The 23859-nt window shown below is 39.5% G+C and overlaps 1 long non-coding RNA gene and 1 other non-coding gene across 2 annotated transcripts in view; one reads left to right on the top strand and one right to left on the bottom strand.

Annotated features, from left to right (window-relative positions):
• LOC131279147 (uncharacterized) overlaps positions 1-19796 on the top strand; it is a 108503-nt gene extending 88707 nt beyond the window's left edge. Inside the window, exons 4-5 of the long non-coding RNA XR_009186487.1 lie at positions 9191-9362; positions 17243-19796. This is a non-coding gene — a long non-coding RNA (uncharacterized lncRNA). The remainder of the gene's footprint in view (positions 1-9190; positions 9363-17242) is intronic.
• On the bottom strand, positions 8076-8181 carry LOC111764934 (U6 spliceosomal RNA). Its single transcript, XR_002797410.1, has one exon. It is a non-coding gene; the product is annotated as a U6 spliceosomal RNA (small nuclear RNA).
• Positions 19797-23859: the final 4063 nt, after the last annotated feature.

The raw sequence follows: 23859 nt of genomic DNA, 5'->3' as shown, positions 1-23859 counted from the left end.
TATTGAAAACAATTCATTTTACTTTCAAAAGCCTTAGTCTGAATAATGACAACCACCTGAAATTATTTAAAAATAACTTTTGTTTTTTGAAAAATTCACATAATATAACATGTGACAGATCGCCATAGTAATATATTTAGATCCACAATTACTAGATACAAATAAAACATAGCTGGAGAGAAGATATACATGCTTCTAATCAGGAAAGAAAAAGACCTCTCTAATTAATGTCATGCAAAACTATTTCCCAAAGTCCTAAACTGAAGCTCAAATAATTGGAAAATTAAAATGATCCATCTACTTATGACAGGGAAACTGCAGTCTTACAAAAAAAAAAAGTTGAATGCATTTATGGATAAAAGGATTGACACTGCCATCCAGTAATTGGCTAAATCACAGTCATAGACAAATGGAAGATAACTAAGTTGAGAGCAGAAGTCAGAATTTTCCCCATCATTGTCAAAAGGCCACAGAATATTTATTCAGAATTTTGATGCTTAAATCAGTAATTGTGTGGAATAGAATTGGCAATGGTTGCGGGCATTACCCTTCATTCCTCTGATCATCCATCCATACATCCATCCATCCATTAGATTTAACCACATGAAATTGCCATTATTTGATCATTTTTGGACAACATCATGTGGTTCAAAATAAAATATTCAAGTAATCTTTATTGAACATACTGCCATGTTTAATGCACCATTAAAAGTTTGGGGAGTAAATGGTTGAATAAGATATATTCCCCATCTTTGCAAATGCTCAATGGGAGAAACACACACTATAAGAGCGTTATGAATGTACAAAGCCCTAAGGGATTATATTGTAAAATGTTTTATTCAGTGAACAGACATTATTTGTGTAATAAAAAGGTTTTTAAAAAATGTATCATGAAAGTTGCAGAGTTGAAAACTATTTAGAGATATGCTTAAGTCAAAAGATTAAAAAGTTAACATAGATGAAAGAACCTAGGTAAAGATTTAAAGAAAGGAATGGACTCAGAAATAAGCTTAGCACACAGAATGTAAATGGAAAAGTCATATATATTATGGGAAATGACGATGGAAGCTACTCTCCATATCCAACTGTGACAGTTTGGAGTTCTTTTATGAATTCCAAAAAGAAAAAGATTATATTTTTTAACTAATCCATCCCTGTGGGTGTAGGGTCCTTTGGTTGTGTTAAATTCTGTTGAGGGGCCTTTGATTAGAGTACTTGACAAGATTGATTTAGGGCTTTTGATTGGATTATGTCAGTGGCGCATGAGCCAGGTTGGGTCTCCACCCTCTTGCTGGGTCTGATATAAATGGAAACAGAGAGAGATAGAGACCTGATTGTTCATAGCTGAGCTCCAGGAGAAAGAAAAGAAAGAGTAGAATTGTGATCTTGTCTCACCACGTGGTAGGGCTACAGGATCTTCCAGCAGTGAATCTTCGATGAGAAAGCATCTCTGCTGATACCTTGACTTGGACATTTCACAGCCCTGGGAACGGTAAGATTTTCCTCTGAATAAAATTCCTATTATAAAAGTCAATCCATTGCTGGTACTTTGCATCAGCAGTCCCTTGGCAAACTAAGACACACCCCACCCACACAGACTAAGCTGGGGTGGTAGTGAGCCCGAGGAAGATGAGAACAGACATAAGTCTAGTTTTGGGTTTCCTTCAAAGGGCTGAGTTAGAATCAGAAAAGCCTAGAAATCAGACTAAACACTAGAATATAAGTTCCATGTGGGTAAGGGGCATGTCCGCTCATTTCTCAACCTTTACTTAGTTGAATGATTAAAATAAACCCATGGATGCATCCAGGATATGAGCACTGTGTGGTACCTGCAAGACAACCCAAATGACTAGCTCTATCTAATCCTTTCTTGCTTTCCCGAAGTTCCTGAACCAAGGCACAGCCAGAGAAAACCTATGGCCCAACACACCCAAAATGGCCCCAAAACACCAGCTATACAGGCACTGAAGAATTGGCTGCATCACTCCCTAGTAATTTGTCCTATGGGGCTCAGTGCTTCGTTGGATACAGCTGCATTTCTAAATTCCATCTTCTTCTTGTGCTCACTGGGTAGTGAACATGAATCTCTATTAATAATAATTTTCCATTGCACGTCCAGAGCAATCCATCCAGGGAAAATTGGAACTTCATCTTTACTGAGGTCCAGTCCCATCAATTTGATGCTCATTTTATAGAAAGGCCATTGAGCAAAATTAATGTACCCAAACAAATAGAGTTTGTCCTTGTAACTGATTCAGAGTATGACAGGAAACGAAAGGCTGCCTTAATGGCCTCCTTCAGGAAATTTATTTTCAGAATATTGAGTTATTTTCTTCTACTCACCAGATTAGATTTAAATCAAAGGAAAAACAAAGAGAGAGAGAGAGAAGCAGAGAAGGGAAAAGAGTTGTTTTCATGGAAATTTCTTTGAGATCTAGCTTCATTTAAATTCACTTGCTATTGTCTAAGCCCAATAATGTTATAATAACAGGGTTATTTTACTTCTTCCATTTTCTTCTTCTCAACCACCCCCAGAATGTTTTATCCTCACCCCCTTAACCTGAAAAGGAAACTCTAGAGCCACTATATGTGAGAAATCAGGTAGCCTGAGTCTCTTCAAATTACTTCTGTAACTTGCTATTAGGATAACACTTTAGGCTATTCTCCAAAACTGTGGTTATCTTTTTCTGCTTTATTGGGCAGGTCAGTGATGGCACCTGCCTCACGCTTAGTCGTTTGAAAAGGAAAAAATACTACACCCACAGTTTTGCCAGAAAACCATGTTTGATTCCACATGACCTGCCCCTTCCATTACCTTCCTGTCACAGTGGATTGGACCTAAAAGCAGCCTGTCCAATGGGCAGCACTATGAAGTGGCCCATGACAGTGTCTTAGAGAGAAGTTATTTTTAGAAAAAATGAAGAGAGAATCAGTCAGGTGGCAAGAAGAAAACCAACCAACCAACTAACCAACCAGCAAACAAACAACCCTTATTACTTGCGGTAACCTGAGTGGGCCTCTCTTTTCTTACTCAAAAGAGCTACCATATAGGAGGCCCAGGGTTCAATGGCCAGGGCCTGCGCAGGAGTGCTGGCCAATGCAGAGATGCAAGATGACACAATAAGAGACACAGAGGAGAGATAAGAAGAAGACATAGCAGAACAGGGAGTTGAGGTGACGCAAGAGAGTAATCACCTCTCTCCCACTCCAGAAGGTCCCAGGATCGGTTCCCGGAGCTGCCTAGTGAGAATACAAGCAGATGCAGAAGAACACACAGCAAATGGACACAGAGAGCAGGCAACAGGGAGAATGAGGATGGGAGAAATAAATTAAATAAATCCTTAAAAAAAAAAAAGAGCCAAACACACACACATATGCACATGAAGAAACATGCACATATACATCTGAAAAATAGACCTCACCACATCTGGAGGAGCTTAACCTTCAGGTACACAGAGTAATAGGAAGGCAAAAAGGAGCCTGAAGTTCTAGTCTGTAGGCATGAGATCTAATTCAGCTCTGTTACTGATTTATCATGTAATCATGAGAAAAGGCTTACCATCTGTATTAGTCAGCCAAAAGGGTGCTGATGGAAAATACCAGAAATTGGTTTGTTTTTATAAAGGGTATTTATTAGGGGTAGGAATTTACAGATACCAGGCCATAAAGCATAAGTTACTTCCCTCACCAAAGTCTATTTTCATGTGTTGGAGCAAGATGGCTGCCGACATCTGTGAGGGGTCAGGCTTCCTGGGTTCCTCCCTTTTAGGGTCTTGCTTCTCTCTGGGTTCAAGGTTCCTTTCTTCCAAGGGCTTGCTTCTTTGTGGGCTCAGTGTTCCTCTCTTCCTGGGGCTGGCTTCTCTTTCCTCTGTGAGCTTACTTCCTGGGGCTCTAGCTTAAGGCTTCAGCATCCAACTCCAACATCAGAACCCTTAACTTTGCCCTACTAGCACAAGAGGTATACATAATTACTTAATCAAGCAAAGCTATGAATCCAATATAATCTAATATTCTCAGAGGAAAAAATCAGTTTACAAACATGATCCAATATTTCTTTTTGGAATTCATCAATAACATCAAACTACTACACCCTCTCTAAACCTATTACTTCAACTATGAAAACTGAGTTGTACCAGATGTATTCATTTGGTATATATTTATTGAATGCAAACAATGTGGCAAGTTCTGTGCTGGGTGACTGAGCCATAATAATGAGCAAAATACAGTTTTTAAACTTCAGGCTTATGTTTTAGTTGGTGGTAAAGAAAAGTAAACAGTTTATTAAAAAGTAGTGTAAGGTGAAGAAGGACAACCACCACACCATGGAGCCTAGAGTGATTACAACTGAAAATGGGAGGATTGCATCCAGCATCCAGGTGGAATCTGAGCCTCCTCTTGACATAAAGGTGCAATGGACACAACCAATCCAGTGTCCACATAGAAGAGGTGGCATTGGATTGGGAAAAGTGGACATAATGGACAAAGGGTATGGGGAAAGGCAGGAAGAGATGAGAGGTGGAGGCATCTTCGGGACATGGAGCTGCCCTGGATGGTGCTTCAGAGGTAATCACCGGACATTGTAAATCCTCACAGGGCCTACATGATGGAATAGAGGAGAGTATGGGCCATGATGTGAACCAATGTATATGAGGTGCAGAGGTGCCCAAAGATGTACTTACCAAATCCAATGGATGTGTCATGATGATGGGAACGAGTGTTGTTGGGGGGGCGGAGAGGGGGGGTGGGGGGGTGGGGTTGAATGGGACCTCACATATATATTTTTAATGTAATATTATTACAAAGTCAATAAAAAATAAAAAAATTAAAAAAAAATAAAAAATAAAAAATAAAAAGTAGTGTAATGTTAGTGCCAAGTTAGAATACAGTATGCATTGGAAGAACAAAGGAGGGGCATTTTATCAGGCTGAAGAAGGAGGAATGGACAGAAGTCTTCCTAGCTTAATTCCTTAATGGTTGCAGTAGGTATTTTTTTTGTTTTTTTCATAGCAGCATTGTTCACTATTTTTTTAATTACATTAATTTTCCCCTTAATATTATTTTTTTGCCTTTATTCATTTTTTAAATATTACTTTAAAAAAATATGAGGTCCCCGTATACCCCCACCTTCCTCACCCCACTACTCCCCCCATAACAACAACCTCCTCTATCATCATGAGACATTCATTGCATTTGGTGAATACATCTCTGAGCATCGCTGCACCTCATGGCCAATGGTCCACATCATAACCCACACTCTCCCACATTCCATCCAGTGGGCCATGGGAGGATGTACAATGTCCAGTAATTGTCCCTGCAGCACCACCCAGGACAACTCCAAGTCCTGAAAATGCCTCCATATCTCATCTCTTCCTCCCATTCCCCACACCCAGCAGCCACCATGGCCACTTTCTCCACACCAATGTCACATTTTCTTCAATTACTAATCGCAATAGTTCATGAATAGAACATCAGAAAGTCCAGTCTATCCATATTCTATTCCCCCATCCTGTGGACCTTGGATTAGTTGTGTTCTTTCCACATCTATGTCAAGAGGGGGCTTAGATTCCACATCGATGCTGGATGCAATCCTCCTGCTTTCAGTTGTAGGCACTCTTGGCTCCATGGTGTGTGGTGGTTGACATTCTTCAACTCCATGTTAGCTGAGTGGGGTAAGTCCAATAAACCAGAATGTAGGAGCTGAAGTCTGTTGAGGTTCAGGGCCTGGCTATCATATGGTCAGTCCAGAGATTCAGATGCCCTGGGTATATATTAAACCCCAGCAAAAGGAAAGGCTTGTGAAAAGAGATCACATCTGAGTCTAGCTGCATCACACAGAAACACCAACTCCAAAGAAGGGCCAACTGACATGGCACTGAACTCCATCTGCCATGACCATAAAACCTGTGGGTCTCTGTAGCCCTCAGGAGAACCAATATCTGGGGTTGTATCTACTTTATCTGTCTCTGGGACTCTGCTCAGGTGTGCATAAGGGCAACCTCTCTGATAACCTCCCGGCTCTTTTTTAGAGACTCATAGCCATATAAACTCATTTGTCCTTTCCATTTCCCCCTTGATTTAGGTCAAATAGCATTTTTAACTCCTGTTAGTATATGTAGACAGAGATATTCTGCTGGTCCGAGTTGAAACTTTTATTCAAGGTCATTTTCTAGTTACATCATCAGCTGGTACTCGGTAGTAATCCCTCGGCACCAGGGAGGCTCATCCCCGGGAGTCATGTCCCATGCTGGGAGAAAGGTAATGAATTTACATGCTGATTTTGGCTTCGAGACTGGCCATATTTGAGCAACACGGAGGCTCTCAGGAGGTAACTCTTAGGCACACTGCTGCTCTAGGCCTTGTTCTTATTTCAGGTGCACAGGCTCACAAGCATAGTCATTAGTATCAGGGGCTCATTGTTGGAACTTCATTCTTTTCTGGTCTTTGCCGTTGCACTTCGGGGATTGTTGCTGTTCCTTTAGGGACTGTGATAGAGCTCCCCTGGCTAGGAACTCAGCACTCCCTCAGTTGTTGTTTTTAATTGTTTCCACTATGAAAATATCCAAACATTTTTATGTACCCTGGATATATGCCCTGCCAACCATGTGTTCCCTGTCAAGAACATCCCATACCAGTATTCCTCCACTGCCACTGTTAAACCTCTCTGTGATCCAAAACTTCCTGAAAAGTGAAGCCCAATATATTGCCAGGTTCCCTTAATAGTAAAACGGAATATAGCGATGAGTTTAAAGGTTAGATATAGAATACATATTAATTTGGAAAAATTCTACATCATATCTTTTTCTTTTCTTTTTTCTAATTATTAAGCTTATCTTCACAAGAGTTTTAGATCACAGTAATTCATATATACAATATACAGTACTCCCACATATCCAACACAGAACCTTTTCCCTTCCACAGCAATAATCTTTTAACATATTCATAACATATTTACTGAAACTGATGTACAGATATTGAGACAATAGCTTTCAAACAAGGTAACGTTTGTGTTTACATTGTGGTTTATATTTTAGACTATACAATTTTCTAAATTTTTAGTTATCTTATGTTTTACATTATGATTTACATTTTAGCCTATCAGTCCCTATATATTTTTGGTGTAATTTTACATGTCTTATGTCCATCCTTGCGTACTCTTGTGAAACACTTCTATTGCCCACACAGTTACATTGGTTCCATCTATTCAATACTTATTTCCCCCTCCCCTTAGGGCCCACAGTGACAGTCAATCTTCATTTCTTGAAGAGCTATGTTCAGAGATACTTGCAACAGTGTTGAGGGCTTGACATGCTCAACTGCCCTAATGCCCTGGGAGCCACCATTTCTCTTGAGAGATACAGTTCCCTCTATTTGATGGTGTCAGTCCTCCCCAGGATGTGGGTATACCTTCACTCTCATTATATGGGTCTCTACCCAATGCTATAACCCACTTTGGCAAAATGAGCATTCACATATTCCCTAAGAGTCTGTCCTGCATCAGATTATCCCCTTTAAGTCTCTTAAACAGGTAAGTTTCCTTATTATATTTTTGAAAAGGTTTTCTCAGCATTACACTCTCAACGAACACCTGACAATCTCCTATGTTCGTAAGTTGCCTCCCCCTCCCCCCAATTTCTTGGGCAATATTACCCATCCTCCCATCCCTAACCCCCCTCAAGCCTGCAAAGCTCCACCCAAAGGTAACCCTATGCCCCCATTTTATCCCTTCCTTGTACACATACTTACCTCCAGCTTATCATAGATTTCACCCAGGTAGATGTCAGCTTACATCCTTCCTCTACCCCCCAATTTCCTGTAAGCCTATCATCTTGTCTCTAGCTCTCTGAGGCAGCTTGATTTACTTATTTCATATCATTGAGGTCATGTAGTATTGTCCTTCAATGCCTGGGTTGCTTCACTCAACATAAGGTTCTCAAGATTCATCCATGTTATCATGTGTGTTTGTAGTGTATTTGTTCTTAAAGCCAAGTAGTATTCCATTGTATGTATATACCACATTTTCTTTATCCATTCATCTGTTGATGGGCATTTGGGTTGATTCCAACTTTTGGTGATAGAAAAATATGGAATCTTCACGAATTTGCGTGTCATCCTTGCACAGGGGCCATGCTAATCTTCTCTGTATCGTTCCAATTTTAGTATATGTGCTGCCAAAGTGAGCACGCAGTAGGTATTTTGTATAACTTCAGTCTTTTTAAATTTATTGAGTATTGTTTTATCCCTAAGATATTGCCTATCCTAGAGAATGATCAGTGTGCACTTGAAAAAAAAATACATATTTTGCTATTGTTAGATGAAATGTTCTATATATATTTATGTTAGGTATAGTTGGTTTATAGTATTGTCCAAGTCCTCTATTTCCTTATTGATTTTCTTTCTAGATGTTCTGTCCATTCATGAAAGTGATGTATTGAAGTCTCCTACTATTAATGTAGAAATGCTATTTCTCCCTACCAATCTGCCAATGTTTGCTTCACATATTTTGGAGATCCGTTGTTAGGTGCATATATGTTTATAATTGTTATATCTTCTTGATGAATTAACCCTTTTACCAATATATAGTGCCCCTCATTTTCCCTTTAACAGATATTTGTTTAAAGTTTATTTTGTCTGACATTAGTATAACCACCTTGCACTTTATTGTTTACTATTGGCATGCTTTTTTTTTTTTCATCCTTTTCACTATAAATCTACTTGTGTCTTTGAATTTAAGGTGAGTTTCTTATAAACAGCATATAGTTGGGTCACACTTTTATATCCATTCTGCCAATTTCTGCCTTTTGACTGGAGAGTTTAACCCATTTATATTTAAACTAACTACTAATCATGCAGGACTTCTGTCAGTTTGCTCTTTGGTTTCTGTAAGTCTTACATTTTTTCCTTTACCTCAGTTCTTCCGTTACTGCTTATTTTTTTTATTTAGTTGGTTTTTTGTAGTGAACTCTTTAGAACCCCTACTCGTAATTTTCTGATATTTTCTTTGTGATTATCATGAGTTTAATTTAATATCCTGTATCTGTAACATTCTCATTTGATTTCATGAGCATACACAGAATGTTTCTAAAGCCCTTTGTCCCCACACCTTTATATAGTTCTTGTTACAAATTATGTTTTTATACTTTATGATCAAAAGAACATTGATTTATAATTATTATTATTATTTTTTTTTTAGGTACACGGTACCAGGGATTGAACCCAGGAACTCCTATGTAGGAAGCCAGCACTCCACCACTGATCCACATCGGCTTCCCTGAGTTGGGTTTTTTTTTTCCATTTGTTTTGCTTGTTTGTTTTTGTTTTTTCAGGAGGCACAGGGAACTGAACCTGGACCTCCAATGTGGGAGGTAGGTGCCAACTGCTTGGACCACCTCTGCTCCCCTAACATTACTTTTTATACATTTGCATTTTAGATCCTGTAGGAAATAAAAAGTGGAGTTATAAACCAAAAATACAGCAGTACCAGCATTTATATTTACCCATGTCATTACCATTACTGGAGATCTTTATTTCTTCATGTGACTTTGATCTATTGCCTAATGTCCTTTCCTTTCAAACTGAAGAACTCCCTTTAGCATTTATTGGGCTGATCTAGTGATGACAAACTCCCTCGGCTTTTGTTTTTATGGGAATGTTTAATCACTCCTTCAATTTGAAAGACAGTTTTCCTGGATATAGAATTCTTTGTTGGCAATTTTTTGCTTTCAGGACTTTATATATGTCATCCTACTGCCTTCTTGCCTCCATTGTTTCTGATAAGGAATCAGCATTTGATATTATTGAGGCTCCCTTGTACATGACACATTGCTTCTCTTGTGACTTTCAGAACACTCTTGTATTTTTGGCATTCAACAGTTTTATTATAATACGTAGCAATGTAGGTCTTTTTGGGTTTATCCCATCTGGAGTTCATTGAGCATCTTGACTGTGTATATTTTTGTCTTCCTTTAAATTGGGGCTGTTTTCAGCAGTTATTTCCTTGAATATTCTCTCTGCCTGTTTCTCTCTTTCTTCTCCTTCTGGGACTCCCAAAATGCACATATCAGTAAGTGTGACAGTGTCCCACAAGTTCCTCAGGTTCTGTCCACTTTACTTCATTCTTTCTTCTTTCTGCCCTTTAGACTGGATGATATCCATTGTCTTATTTTCAAGTTCACTGATTCTTCTGCCAGCTCCAATCTGCTATTGAACCCCTCCAGGGAATTTTAAATTTCTGTTATGCTGGTCTTCAGCTCAATTTAGTTCCATTACTTCTATCTCTCTATTGGTATTCCCTTTGTGTTTATCTGTTGTCTTCCTGATTTACTTTAGTTCATTCTCCATGTTTTCCTTTAGCTCTCTGAGCATATTTGGGTCCATTTTTAAAATTCTTTGTCTTGTATGCCCAAGGTCTTGTCTTCCTCATTGATAGTCTCTATTTCTTTATCCTTCTCCTTTGCATGGGCCATCATTTCTTATTTCTTTGTATGTTTTGTACCCTGTGTGTGTATGTGTTATTGTACCCTGCACATTTTTATATTTTAACATGCTATATCTGGAATTTAGACACTGAGGCATCTGTTCCTTAAGTTTCTATCCAGCTATTGTTGTAAAAGTGATTTCCTTGAATGCCACCAGCTGACAAAAAAGAAAACACCTTTCCCAATCTTTGCAGTTTGGGATTTGCAAGTATTCTCCATCACTGCTTGGCTCTGCTAACAATGAGTTTAGAGAACCATCTAAGGTAAAACTATAGGATCTTCTCTGGATTTTTCTGAGCCTGCATCTTGTCCTGGGCAAGTGTGCCTGGGCCTAAGAATTTTCCTGTTTACACAGATCTGAATGTCCCCTTTTCCTAGGAAACAGTGTTCTTCTGGTCTCAAGCACTACCTTGTATGTTCCACAACCAGTTATCCTTTGCCCCAGGCAGCTGCGATTTGACTGTTCTACAGTGTTATGTAGGAGAACTCTATGAGCTGCACTGACATAAAGGGCAAGCTCTGGGGTAGCAAATCTGCAATAAACTAAGGTTTCCTGAAGTAGAGTGAATTTTGCATCAAGACCACAGCATCAATCCCTGCTTGAGTTTCCAGCTTGTCAGTCTGTTTTACAAACTTCACATTTGCTAGTTCCCACAATTGTGTGAGTCAATTCCTTAAAATAAATCTCTTTAAAAATATATATATCCTGTTCTATTTCTCTGGAGAACCCTGACTGATACAGTGAAGGCATATATCTAGGCATCATAATTCAGAGAAAGCCAGAAGGACTGGCTTACAGTTAGTGAAGAGGGCAGTACCCAGAGTCTTCAGGGCCTTGTAAGACCAAACACAGCTTTTAGATTATATTCTAAGTATCCTGGGAAGCTACTGAAGCTTTCAGCAGCTAAATAACATCATTGGAAATGTATTTTGGGAAAATCTCTCTGGCTATGGCAAGGGACCTGGCCCAATATCTTTTCCTTCCTTCCCTATAGTGGGCAGAATTATAATTTTATTTTGGTGTCTATCTCTCCCCCAGATAGATCAGGGAAATTGGATCATGTTCTTAACTCAAGCAATAAATCCTGATTGGTCCAAAAAAAAAAGATGGTCCCCTTCTTTTTGTTAGTGGACATAGTTCTGGCCAATGAGCTATGAGGGGAGGTCTCTCATGTGAGGCTTCTGGGAAAGGTATCCTTACTTGCAGGAATATACTAGAAGACAGTCCCTTTCTGCTTCTGCTTGTAGCCATGGGTGGATGTAGCCAAGTCTAGGTATGATCCTGCTGTCAGCTGTAGCCATCTTTTGCCATGGGGATGGCAGCCCAAGAATAAAACTGACAAACTAAGCATTGTTGGGCTAAAAGATAGAATCTAGGTCCCTGGAGGCAATCACGAGCCACTGAGTCACCCAGCTTCCAGACCTGCCCTATTGCTGGTCTTCTTCTGATGCAAGATATTGACTTTCCTTTAAGCCAGTTTGATTGGGGGTTTCTGTGTCTCCTGCCTATGATGCCCTAACTATTTGAGGGGCTAGAGTGAAAGTGAGAGTCTAACTAGGATGCTGTTGCTGTATTGAAACTAGAGATGATTCTGGCTTGGATTAGGGTGGTAATGTTGGAGAGAAAGAGAATGGATGAATTCAAGGGGTATTTCAGGCATAGGCAATAGAGTGAGAGGTGGATGAATGGAAGGATGGATAGATTAAATCATGAATATTCCATACATGTTGACCATTACTTAATAGCTTAATATGCCATTTGCAAAGTTCTTATAGAGTGGAAATGATTGTGCTTCTGATGGCCTTTTGCATTTTATTCATCAGCCAAAATTATTTCTAAAACAGAGTCTAAAACAGTATCAATGTGTAATTAAAGAAATATATATCTGTCAGAATCCATAGTCTAATTCAGGGAGCAGAAACTACTATGCAGGAGTTTTCTAGTGTTTTCTCACAGCAAGATGTGCATAGACCTGAAAGCGATAATTTCCCCTGTTGAATTGCCACAGCTTCCTTGAACAAACTATGTTTTCCTTTATCCTGAGGCCATTTGATGAGAAAGCATACCAGAGGAGCACACTCCATAAGGGAGTCCTCGGAGGTCTTTTTAGTGTAGCTAGGTCCTCTTAGAGAGTGGCCTAGACAGGTTTGGAAACATTTATAGGTATATACATCCTCTTTTCTCCTTGGCCTTAGACTGCACTTGGACCATCACAAACCAGTGAAGAGGAGACTGTGCTGATGCTCAGAGCTCATTCAAAATGTCCTGAGGAGTTAGTGAAATCAGTTAGGCATTTTGGTGTTTAATGGACAGATTGTCTGCAGGTTTTGTAAACAAAGAGCTTTTGTTGTCTGAAATGTGGGATCCTGTTCTCTTCATCCACATCATAACATATTTCTGGTCACAAACAGGGAGCGGTGTTCTTTAGATTTACTCCAGTTTTACTGGACCACTTCCTAGGTTTGCTCAACAGTCCTCTCTGCAATAGTCACAGTTACGTTAATAGACAAACAGAGGCTTTGATGGGGACCTTCCATCTGGCAATAATACTTACTGTGATGAGGTTCCGTGATGCCTAAATAGTATTCCTCAAAAATCCATGTCCACCTGGAACCTTAGAATGTGACTTCATTTGGAAATACGGTCTTTGCAGACATTATTAGTTAGGTTGACCTGGAGTAGAGTTGCCCTAAAATCCAATGACTGGTGTCCTTATAAGAGGAGATAGACACAAAGAGAAGAGGCGGATATGAAGATGGAGGCAGAGATTGGAGCGATGTGTCTATAAGTCAGGGATTGTTGGGAGCTACCAGAAACTAAGAAGAGGCATGAAAGGATTCTCTTCTAGAGCCTTCAGAAGGAGCGTGACCTGCTGACACCTTGATTTTAGACTTCTAGCCTCCAGAACTGTAAGAATAGTTTGGTAGAGAAGAGTTCATGTAGTTTGTTGCGGCAGCCCTGGGAAACTAATATAAGTTTTAAGGGCTGAGCCACAGGCCTCGCTGCAGGCCCAGACCTGTTCTCTACCATCTTTTTTTTTTTCTGCCTGAGTTTTAGGGGTTTGGCCTATTTTCCTCTTCCGTCTGCTATTGTCATCACCCCTTCTCCTTTCTGTCTCGCCCAAGCTCAGCAGCAAGAGATACACACTTTTCCCAACACCCAACTTTCCTGCTGACAAGCCTTCAGTCCTTATTTTGTTTTAATTGGTTTTCTTACTAATTACAAGCAAGCAGACAACCGCACAAATAGGAGTCCTGAGGAAATTACAAGGTTTATCAAACTTGTTAAGCTGTAATTCCTGTGCTTCTGTTCCTGAGTAGAATTATCTAGCATCTGGAATTAAATTGACATCTGGGTATTTTACCTGTTTACATGTTAAGATGAAAAACAAAATGAAAAACTGAATTATCTATTTCTATAGAGAGTTTCAGAGAATTTTAATTAAATGCATACAGTTTTAATCACCACCACAGCCTTGCGTCCCATGAACCAACCCAACCCCATCTCAGACCAGGATTTTGGAAGGTAACACCTGGCAATTCTTTTCCTAACTCCCTTCTGAGATGGTTTCTGAGGAAGTAGGCTTCCACCCTTTATGTTCATTCTGGGGCGTGGGGCTAACTAGCCCTCCTGTTTTTCTTCCTGAAGTGTATCCTTTCCTCTTCTCAGTTGGAAGTTGTGATCATCACTGAAGGGTCCATCAAAGCAGAGAGGAGATGCAGACATGGGGTTTTTTGTCTTTATTTTTTTTCAGACGTGTTTTAAATGGGTGGTCACTTGAGCCTTGGTGACACTATACCTCTGCCTAGGTCATTTCCCACACAAGGAAATCCTTATCAATTAAGAATCCAAACTGCATGAAATAGGAAATATTCTATCTTCAGTATCGGTATCATATGGTGAGCACTGCTATTTTAGAGCTGACCCTCAGGATCTAAAGATGATCAAGAAATATAAGGTACAATGACAGAAACTCATCATTGTCCCCCAGATACTGGAGTTTTTTGCTTGTTGTGTGACCTCTGAGAATTAAGACATTTCCCAACCCTCCCAGATGATTAAGATATGGTCAGTTGAATGAGAGGTCCTGTAACATCCTGCCTTTCTGTAAACGGAAGTGGAGAGTCTTCCCCTACATCACTCCACCTTTCCCTGGATGCAGGGTGAGTAACTGGTGAGGCATGTTAGACCAGTAGACAAAAGGAAGACCGTAGAAAGGGCAGAGCAATAAGAGAGAAGTCAACTCAAGGAAGGCCAAGGATTTGCAAACACCAAAAACTAAGAGGCAAGGAAGGATTCTCTCCTACAGGTTCCGAGGGAACATCACCCTGCTGCCTCGATTTTTTACTTCTAACCTCTAGAACTATGAGACAGTAAATATCTATTGTTTTAAGCCAAGTATGTTATAGCAGCCCTAGGAAACATACAAAGCCTGCACAACCATCTCATTTCTGGTGGTTAAATTCTTTATCACCAGTGTTTCCCATTGCTCTTTGGAAAATGTCTAAGATCTTTAATACAGTCAGTTCAGATTTTGTCCCTGCCTATCTCTTCATCCTCATCTCATGTTACACTTCTTCTAACTTACTTTGCTCCAAGGGGCAGTTCTCTCACCTTTTCCCCATGTGCTACTCCCTCCACCTAAAAGATTCTTCCCTCTTCTTCACTTACATAAGTCCTTCTCAAGAAAGACATCTCTGACCACCCCTGAACAGTTCCCAGTCTTTCGTATTTTTATAACACTCCACATTTTTCCTTCATAGTACTTATCAATTATTTTTATATTTCTTTGTTTCATGTCTTTCTCTGTCCTTGCTTATAGACTATGTTTTACTTGCTTTTCGCTGCCAAAGGGCTGCTGAAGCTCCACGCATCACATCTTCACATTAGTACTAAGGAAGGAAGTAGGAAGAGAGGAGTTTCATCCGTTGGGAAGGAAAATCTTTCCCAGAAATTCCCAGCAGAATTTACCTTATATCTTATAACTGGGTCACATGGACACAGTGAATTGCAAAGGAGACCAGAAAAGTGAGAATCTGACAAAGGGGAATGGGAGACCCATGATTAGTTTGAATTAATCATGGATACATAAACTCCCTGAATAAGATTAGAGATATAACCCATTCCATGCAGGTAGACTTGTTTTCTTCTGGTGCTGGCTTTGTATGTTTCCACATTTCTAGGTTATTCTTCACAATCATATTGTATATATGATTGCATTCATGTACCTCTCTATATATTCCCTTCTCCTCCTCAACCTCCAAGCCCAGACAGTGGGCTCATTTTTATATACCTTTAGTACCTAAAAAGTCCCTGCTACATGGTATGTGTGAATAGTATTAGCTAAATGGAAAGAAAATCCTCTCCTCTACCTAATGGCTTGTTTCATAAAGTATGACAGATTAATTAGCCAGCCAGCCAGAGCAAAGCAAGAGTATAGAAAAGTCATAGAGTTTTGAAAATTTACTAGGAATTGTGGCACCTATAAGTATCTATAAAAATTAAAGTTATCTGAGGTGATGGGATATAATATTGTAAAAGCAAAGTAATCATGGGCTCTCGGTCCACTAAGAAAACTGGGTTCATATTCTATTCTATTTATCAGCAGTGGGAACATGGATGAGTTATTTAGCTTCTCTGGGTCTCAGATCCCTCATCTGTAAAATGAAGATGATAAGACTTAACTTCTAATGTTGGTGTAAAGATAGAGGTAATGTGAGTCACTGCAGTGCCTTCTTTGTAGTAGATTCTCTGTAAATGATGGGTGGGCATTGATAACTATGTGGCATGTATTCTCTTACCTCAAATCTTTCACATCAAAAGAACACACACATCTTGTCTTTTGGGATCATTCTCCATTATTAATGTTGGGGATTTGGAGGGCAAATCTCTAGGAGTAGTCAGTGTAATTTTCATGCATCCAGAGAGTACACTGAATTAATTGCTATTTGTTTCTCTTAGAAATTTGGGGTATAAGTTAACTTCAGCTTTCACTAGCAAAATACAGTCGATTCTCATTGTTCACAGTTATGTTCTATAAAGTTATCATGAACATGGAATTAGTGAATACTGAACCATTGCTCCTGAAGGAAATACAGGGTTAAGTTCCTTGACCCTCTCTGGTCACAACATTTTGTCAACTAGTCAATACATAACCTAGTTTTGTGGGTATTTTTGTTTAAAGACACCTTATTTAATATATCTTGTTGCTTTGTTAACCTTGAATTCACGACCAACAGCACTATAACTCACGCCTGAACAAAGTTTATCTAAGACATGTATTTTCTCTACTAGGCACATCACAGCCTTCTTGCACTTAGGAACACTAGACAGCACTTCAGTACTTCACTTGGGGGACATGTTTTAAACAGCAATTTACCAACAAAACACATAAAAATGAGAAAAACATGGCACTAAATATATCACAAAAAAGAAACTTGCTTGCAATATGAGAGATGAAACAATTGCCTTGTCTAACTTCTGCCGGGAATGTGCTTGGCAGGTGACCCAAATTTTTCACCACTCTGTGCATATTCATGAACAACCACAAAAGCACTGTGGCTGTTGATATTGGTTACAAATAAATTTTAACAAGTAGGCAAATTCACAAACATCTAGTCTGCAAATAATGAGGATTGACTTGTGTACTTTCTGAATAGTATGTATATACATATATATATTTATTTAAATGCATATTAACTGGGAGGGGAGAGTATCTGTCCTCTCACAGCTAACTGTCCACACTAACATGACTTTTCTATTCTAGGACACTCTTTTTCAGGAAAATAACTTGATGTTCACTCTAGGACCTTCCTGAAAGCTCCATCAACTCTTCATTAAAAAGCATCAACAGATTTTTTTTTTTTCTCTGAGATATTTTTCATCTATACCCTAAAAAACCCTTGCCTTAAGGTTTCCACCAATCCTAAACTTTTATACAATCACCCTAATTCAATCCTAATCAATGCCCTACATTGAAAGACTCATCTTAAACCAAACTCCCAATCTTAATAAATTCTGACCTTGCCTTCCGCATCTGAGAAACTCCCAAACTTTGCCGAAGTAGTGGTCTCCATTACCATGGTAAACAAAAAAATTTAGCCTTGACTTATCAACAGATTGTGTTCACAGTAGTTCACAAAGCAGGCCTGACACTGCTGTCCCTAGAAAGGCTTGCTTGCAAGGTTGCTGTTGGTGTATCTGGGAACTTGGGTTTCGGGGGGATTCCCACCATTTTCTGGTAAGAGTGGCTCATTTTCCCTAAATTGTATGAACAATATAGTTTATGCTGAGCATGTGCTTTCTTTGTGGAGTTTGCCTATATGACAGACAGCCTCCAGGGAAAACTCTGGGTACTGAGTCTCTACTGAGCTTTCGTGGTAGACAACATTTCACGTATGTTGTCACAATCCCTGCCATGGGAATTAAGATAATCCTGTTTGACTTCACTGGAATAGGACTGTAGTAGTTTGATATTATTTATAAATTCCAAAAAGAGATATGGATTATGTTTGTAAACTAGTCTGTTCCTCTGGGTGTGATACCCTTTGATTATATTAGATTAAGTTGAGATGTCTTTGATTAAACTATGTTAATAGTAGGGCTTTGATTCAATCACATCAGTAGGGTATAACTCAGATTAAGTCCCCACCCCCTTGGTGGCTTGATATAAACAGGCACTCACTCAAGGAGACACACAGAAGAAGGCACAGGAAGAAATAGATCTCCATAGACAGGGCAGAGGAGAGAACTTGATCCTGAGGTCCTGGGAAGAGAGATGAGCCATTTGTCTGACAGTTTGCAGCTGAACTGAGGAAACCTGGAAAGAAACAAACCCTATTTGCCAGCCTACAGCTGAGATCAGAAGAAGCTGGACCCATGGAGCCTTAAGAGGAAGAAGGAAATAGAGAACAGGCCCGCCATCTTACTATAGCACATGGCAACTGACCTGGATGAGAAAGTACCTGTATGATACCTTGAGTTGGACTCTTTTTAGGGTATTGTGACTGTAAGCTTTTACCCCAAATAAATACCCTTTATAAAAACCAACAGATTTCTGTTATTTTGCATCAGCATCTCTTTGGCTGACTAATACAAGTACTCTTAGAAGCTTATGCCTGGTTTCCTTGGGACTTTGCCTTATGCATCTTTTCTCTTTGCTGATTTTATTTGTATTCTTTTGCTGTAATAAATCACAGCCATGGGTATGACTAGAGACTGAGTCCTGTAAGTCCTCCTAGTGAATTACTGAACCTGGTCTTGGTTACCTCCAACACAGATGGTCTTGGCGATATTTGGGGAACTGGCATTCATTATTGAAGGAAAGTTGGGGGTTGATGGCTTTCACTACATTTATTTACAGAGTTCATTTAAATAATTCATTTTATTCGTTAATTTGTCCCTTTAAAAACATTTGCTAAGCATCCTACTATGCTCTAGGAGATAGAGAAATACAGAGGAGAGCATCCAATACTTCCTTGCACATCCCAAAGGAATTGGCATTTAAACTAGGATTTAAAGGCTAGATCATGTTGGTCAAGTAGAGAAGAGCAGTAAAAACTGACACAGAAGCAAAAGAATGCCTTGTTCTAGAAATAGTTCAGCTTCTAGTCCCCTGCAGCTGGGACTAGGTGACACATAAGGCTTATGAGGCAGGTTAGAGCCTGGTGTGTGGGAGGAATTATTCTAAAATTTTTTTGTGATGATGAATGACAAATTGTGATTACACTAAAATGCATTGATTATACACTTTAAGTAGATCATATCGTATGTGAATATATCTCAATAAAAACTGCTTAATAAATAAATAATTGTGCAAGAAGAGCCAGAAATAGCAGCTGTGTACAGCAGGGGAAACAGAAATCAAGAGTTTAAGAATTTTCTCGTTCGTTTGTTTGGTTTTTTTATTACTATTATTACTGAAATAATGAAAATGCTGTAATAATGATTGAAGCATTATTATGTGACTATACCAAATACCATTAATTGTACACTTTGAAAAAAATTTTTCTAGTTTTTTTTCTGGTCAGCACTGGAATGCCATTAGAAGCTGGTGACAATAATCATATTTGTGGTTTAGAATGAGCCCTCCACTGGTTTCCTAAGTAAAGGAAGGTTGCTTAGTAATGTTAAGAGGATGGTGCCAGACCACTTGTGTTCTAACACTGACTCTGCCACTTACATCTCTGTGATCTGGGACAAATTACTTAAACTTTTTATGCCTCAGTTTCTCCCAGTGTAAAAGATGATGATGAGAACCTCTGACTTAATGGTTTGTTGTGAAGGCATATGCACTAATAAACTTAAAGCATCTGGAAAAGCATCTGGCTCTCAATAAACTGTAGCTTTATTATTACTGCATTAAAGCAGGATTTGTTTCAAGAGCATTTTATTTACACTTAAATTTTTGGGAACACATGCCATTCAAAACTAAGTCCAGTATTATAAAACGATTTCTGGGAATGTCAGAAAACTCATAATTATAGTTTTCCTAAATGTATCTGTATTCAAATCACAGCATATATATATATGTAAATATTGAAATGGGACAAAATACAAAGATAGGAGTGTTCACCTAGAGCATCTCTGTGTTTCCTCAGTGAAAAGTAATGCTCTCTTTGTACTAGAGATTCTCTGTGAAGCAAAAGTCCACTGCAGTTAGTTAAACAAAGCCAATAAAGATACCTGTCCAGTGGCTATTATCGGATTTACTCAAAGGCTCATTGTAGTAGTTTGATATGGTTATGAATTCCAAAAATAGATATTGGATTATGTTTATAATCTGGTCTGTACCTGGGCATGACTGAGTTATGAGTAGGGCTTTGATTGGGCCATGTCATTGGGGCATTGCAAAAGGCATGGCAAAAGACAGAGTTGGAGGGTTTTTGGTGTTGGAGTTTGATGCTGAAGACTTAAGCTGGAGCCCCAGGAAGTAAGCTCACAGTGGAAAGAGAAGCCAGCCCCAGGAAGAGAGGAAACTTGAACCCAGAGAGAAGCAAGACCTGGAAGAGAAGAACCTAGGAAGCCTGAACCCTCGCGCACATGAAAATGAGGGAAGTAACTTATACTTTATGGCCTGGTATCTGTAAGCTCCTACTCCAAATAAATACCTTTTATAAAAACCAACCAATTTCCGGTATTTTGCATCAGCATCCCTTTGGCTGACTAATACACTTATGTTCTCTCTGCTTTCCATCCATTACTGATCACATAACTATTGATTCACAAAGTTAAAAATTGACCACACCTAATTAAGACTTTAGTTAAGTATTCTTATTTCCTTGATTCCATTGCTATAAAACCTTGTAATACACTAAAATAATTTTAATGTAATTTTTATCGTGGTAACATATATACAACAAAACATTTTCCATTTTAACCATGTTTAAGTGTACAATTCAGAGGCATTAAATACATTGACAATGGTGTGCTACCATCACCACCATCCATTTTAATGTAATTTTTAAAAAATTATTTATTTCTCTCCCCTTCCCGCCCCCCACCCTGGTTGTCTGTTCTCTGTGTCTATTTGCTGCATCTTCTTTGTCCGCTTCTGTTGTCAGCGGCATGGGAATCTGTGTTCCTTTTTGTTGCGTCATCTTGTTGTGTCAGTTCTCTGTGTGTGCGGCACCATTCCTGGGCAGGCTGCACTTTCTTTCACGCTGGGTGGCTCTCCTTATGGGGCACAGTCCTTGTGCGTGGGGCTCCCCTACGCGAGGGACGCCCCTGCCACTGGGCCAAGTCCGCCTCCTTAATGTAATTTTTGGTCAATAAAAATTCAAAAAGTGTAAAAATAGATATAGAAATAGAGGCTCCAGAATTTCCATTCATAAGGATTTGGAAGAAACTACGTGTTTGGATTATTTTTCCCAGATAATCTCAAAGCTTACTCTCTCACTTCCTTTAAAACTCTCTTCAAATGTTTGACTATTATTTTTTGCAGCTGTCAGCATTCCTTGACATCATTGGATTGTGGCTACATCACTCCAATCTCTGTCTTCACACGGCCTTCTCTATGTATGTCTTTTCCTCTTCTGTCTGTGGCAAATTTCCCTCTGTCTTTCTCTTATAAGGATACTTATTGTTTTTTGTTAGGGCCCATTTGGATAATCCAGAATGAGTGATTCTCAACATCCTCAACTTATATACAACAGCAAAGAGCCTTTTTCCAAATAAGGTCAAATTCACAAGTTTCAGGGATTTGATGTGGACATCTCTCTTTGGGTGCCACTGTTCAACCCACTATAGTTCACTCTCTGGTCCCCCAAATTCATGTCCATTTAATGTGCAAAATACAGTCACCTCTTCTCATTCTCAAGTGTCAATCCATTAAAGCATCAGCTCATAGTACAAAAGTTCATCAAAATAGCATCTTTTCAAAAGTGCCAAAACACATCATGTAAAGCAACTAAATCAGATATGGGTGAGTCTCTATGATCCATCCTGGGGTAAAATTTCTTTCCATCTATTGACCTATACAACTGAAAAACAAGTTATTTGCTTCAAAATTCAGTATTGGAATGGTAATATGATAAACATTCCCATTCCAAAAGGAAGAACTTGGAAGGAATAAAGGACTCAGCCGTCCCAAGCAAGTTTGAAATGCAGCAGGGCAAATTCCTTTAGGTTTCAAAGCCAGAGAATAAACCTGTGTGGTTTGAGTTTCCTCCTTCTGGGCCCGCAGTGGTTCCACAAGCCTCTGCACCAGTGGCAGCTCATAGGCCTCTGCCTCTGCCCCTGTGGTGGCTCCATTGACCTCTGACTCTACCTCTTTCAGTCCAAGCTGCAGTATTCCTGCTGATATTACATTCTCAAAATCCTTGTGGATCTCGCGTGTATGTCATGGGGTCTAGGCCATTAGACAAGGGTCCTCCACAGCTCTGCCCTGGATAATGCCATCTCTATTCCTGGCTTCTGCTGAGGGTTGAGTGGATCCATGAATCACATGTCTAATCTCTTCAGCAAAAGATTGTCCACCCACACCCTTGGCCCTTGCTCCAGAATACCTTTCCGAAGAGTAAATCTCCCAATATTAACATCCTTTGTAATCTGGATCTGCTGAGAAGAAGAACATTCCAAATCATCAAGTAGTTTCCCTTTGTAACAGTTCCTTCCTCAGTTTCTCTCTTTCCTCTCGCATTTTACTATAAGCAGCAAGGAGAAATCAACATTTTGTTTGTAAATCTCTTCAGCTAAATATCCAAGTTCACTACTTAAAAGTTTTGCTTTCCATATAACTGTAGAATTTAATTCAGTCAAATTTTTCCCACTTTATAACAAATATTACCCTTCCTCCAATCTCCATAATGTGTTTCTCATTTCTGTCTGAGCCCCATCAGTGACTTTAATGTTTGTTTCCACCAACATTCGGTTCATGATGATATATGTATTCACTAAGGTGACAGAAGCTTTCTCTACAGTTCCTCACTTCTTTCTGAGCCTACACCAGATTCACCTTAAATGTCTACATTTCTAGCAATAGTCTTTTCAGGGCATTCTAGGCTTTTTCTATCATGTACGTCAACATTTCTTCCAGCCTCTGCCAATTACACAATTCCACAGCCACTTTCACATTTTTAGGCATTTTGTCATAACAGCATCTCACTTCCCAGTAGAAAAATCTAATTTGTTCCATAGGGCTGCTGTGTCAGTTTGCCAGGCTGTTATCACAATTACCACACAGTGAATTGGCTTAAACGACAGGCATTTATTGTCTCACAGTTTCAGAGGCCAGAAGTCCAACATCGCGATATCAGTGACGTTTGCTTTCTCCCCAAAGATTAGTGTTCTGGGGCTGGCTCCTGGCACTCTTTGGGGCTCCCTTGCTTTCCCATCCCTTGGTGATATACTCTCCTTTCTTCTGCTTTTCTGGTTATCCACACTTCCAGCTTCTGGCCTTTATAAGGTATATTAGCCAAAGGGGTGCTAATGCAAAATACCAGAAATCTGTTGGCTTTTATAAAGGGTATTTATTTGGGGTAGAAGATTACAGTCACAAGGCCATAAAGAGTAAGTTTCTTCCCTCACCAAAGTCTGTTGCCATGTGTTGAAGCAAGATGGCTGCCAGTCTCTGCAAGGGTTCAGCCTTCCTCTTCCTCCTAAGGCTCTGTGGTCCTAGCTTCTTCCAATATCAGCTTTTGGCTGGCATAAGACTTCTCTTGCCCTGGGGCTCATTTCCTTCTGGGCTTTCTCAGCTGTTCAGGGCCCTGGTCTCTTCAGCTATAAACTATCAGGCAAACGGCTCAGCTCTCTCCCCAGGGCTCCAGTTTCCAAAAGTAATCTCTCTGTATTCTCCTTCTTCATGTATTTACTTCCCTCTTTGATTGAGCATCCATTTATATAGCCCACAGCTGTAGGATAGCAGCTGTAGGCAGGGTCTCAAAC

This window comes from Dasypus novemcinctus, chromosome 1 (genome assembly GCF_030445035.2).
Source record: "Dasypus novemcinctus isolate mDasNov1 chromosome 1, mDasNov1.1.hap2, whole genome shotgun sequence".
Taxonomy (NCBI): Eukaryota; Metazoa; Chordata; class Mammalia; order Cingulata; family Dasypodidae; genus Dasypus; species Dasypus novemcinctus.
This window is presented reverse-complemented; position numbering and strand designations above follow the sequence as displayed.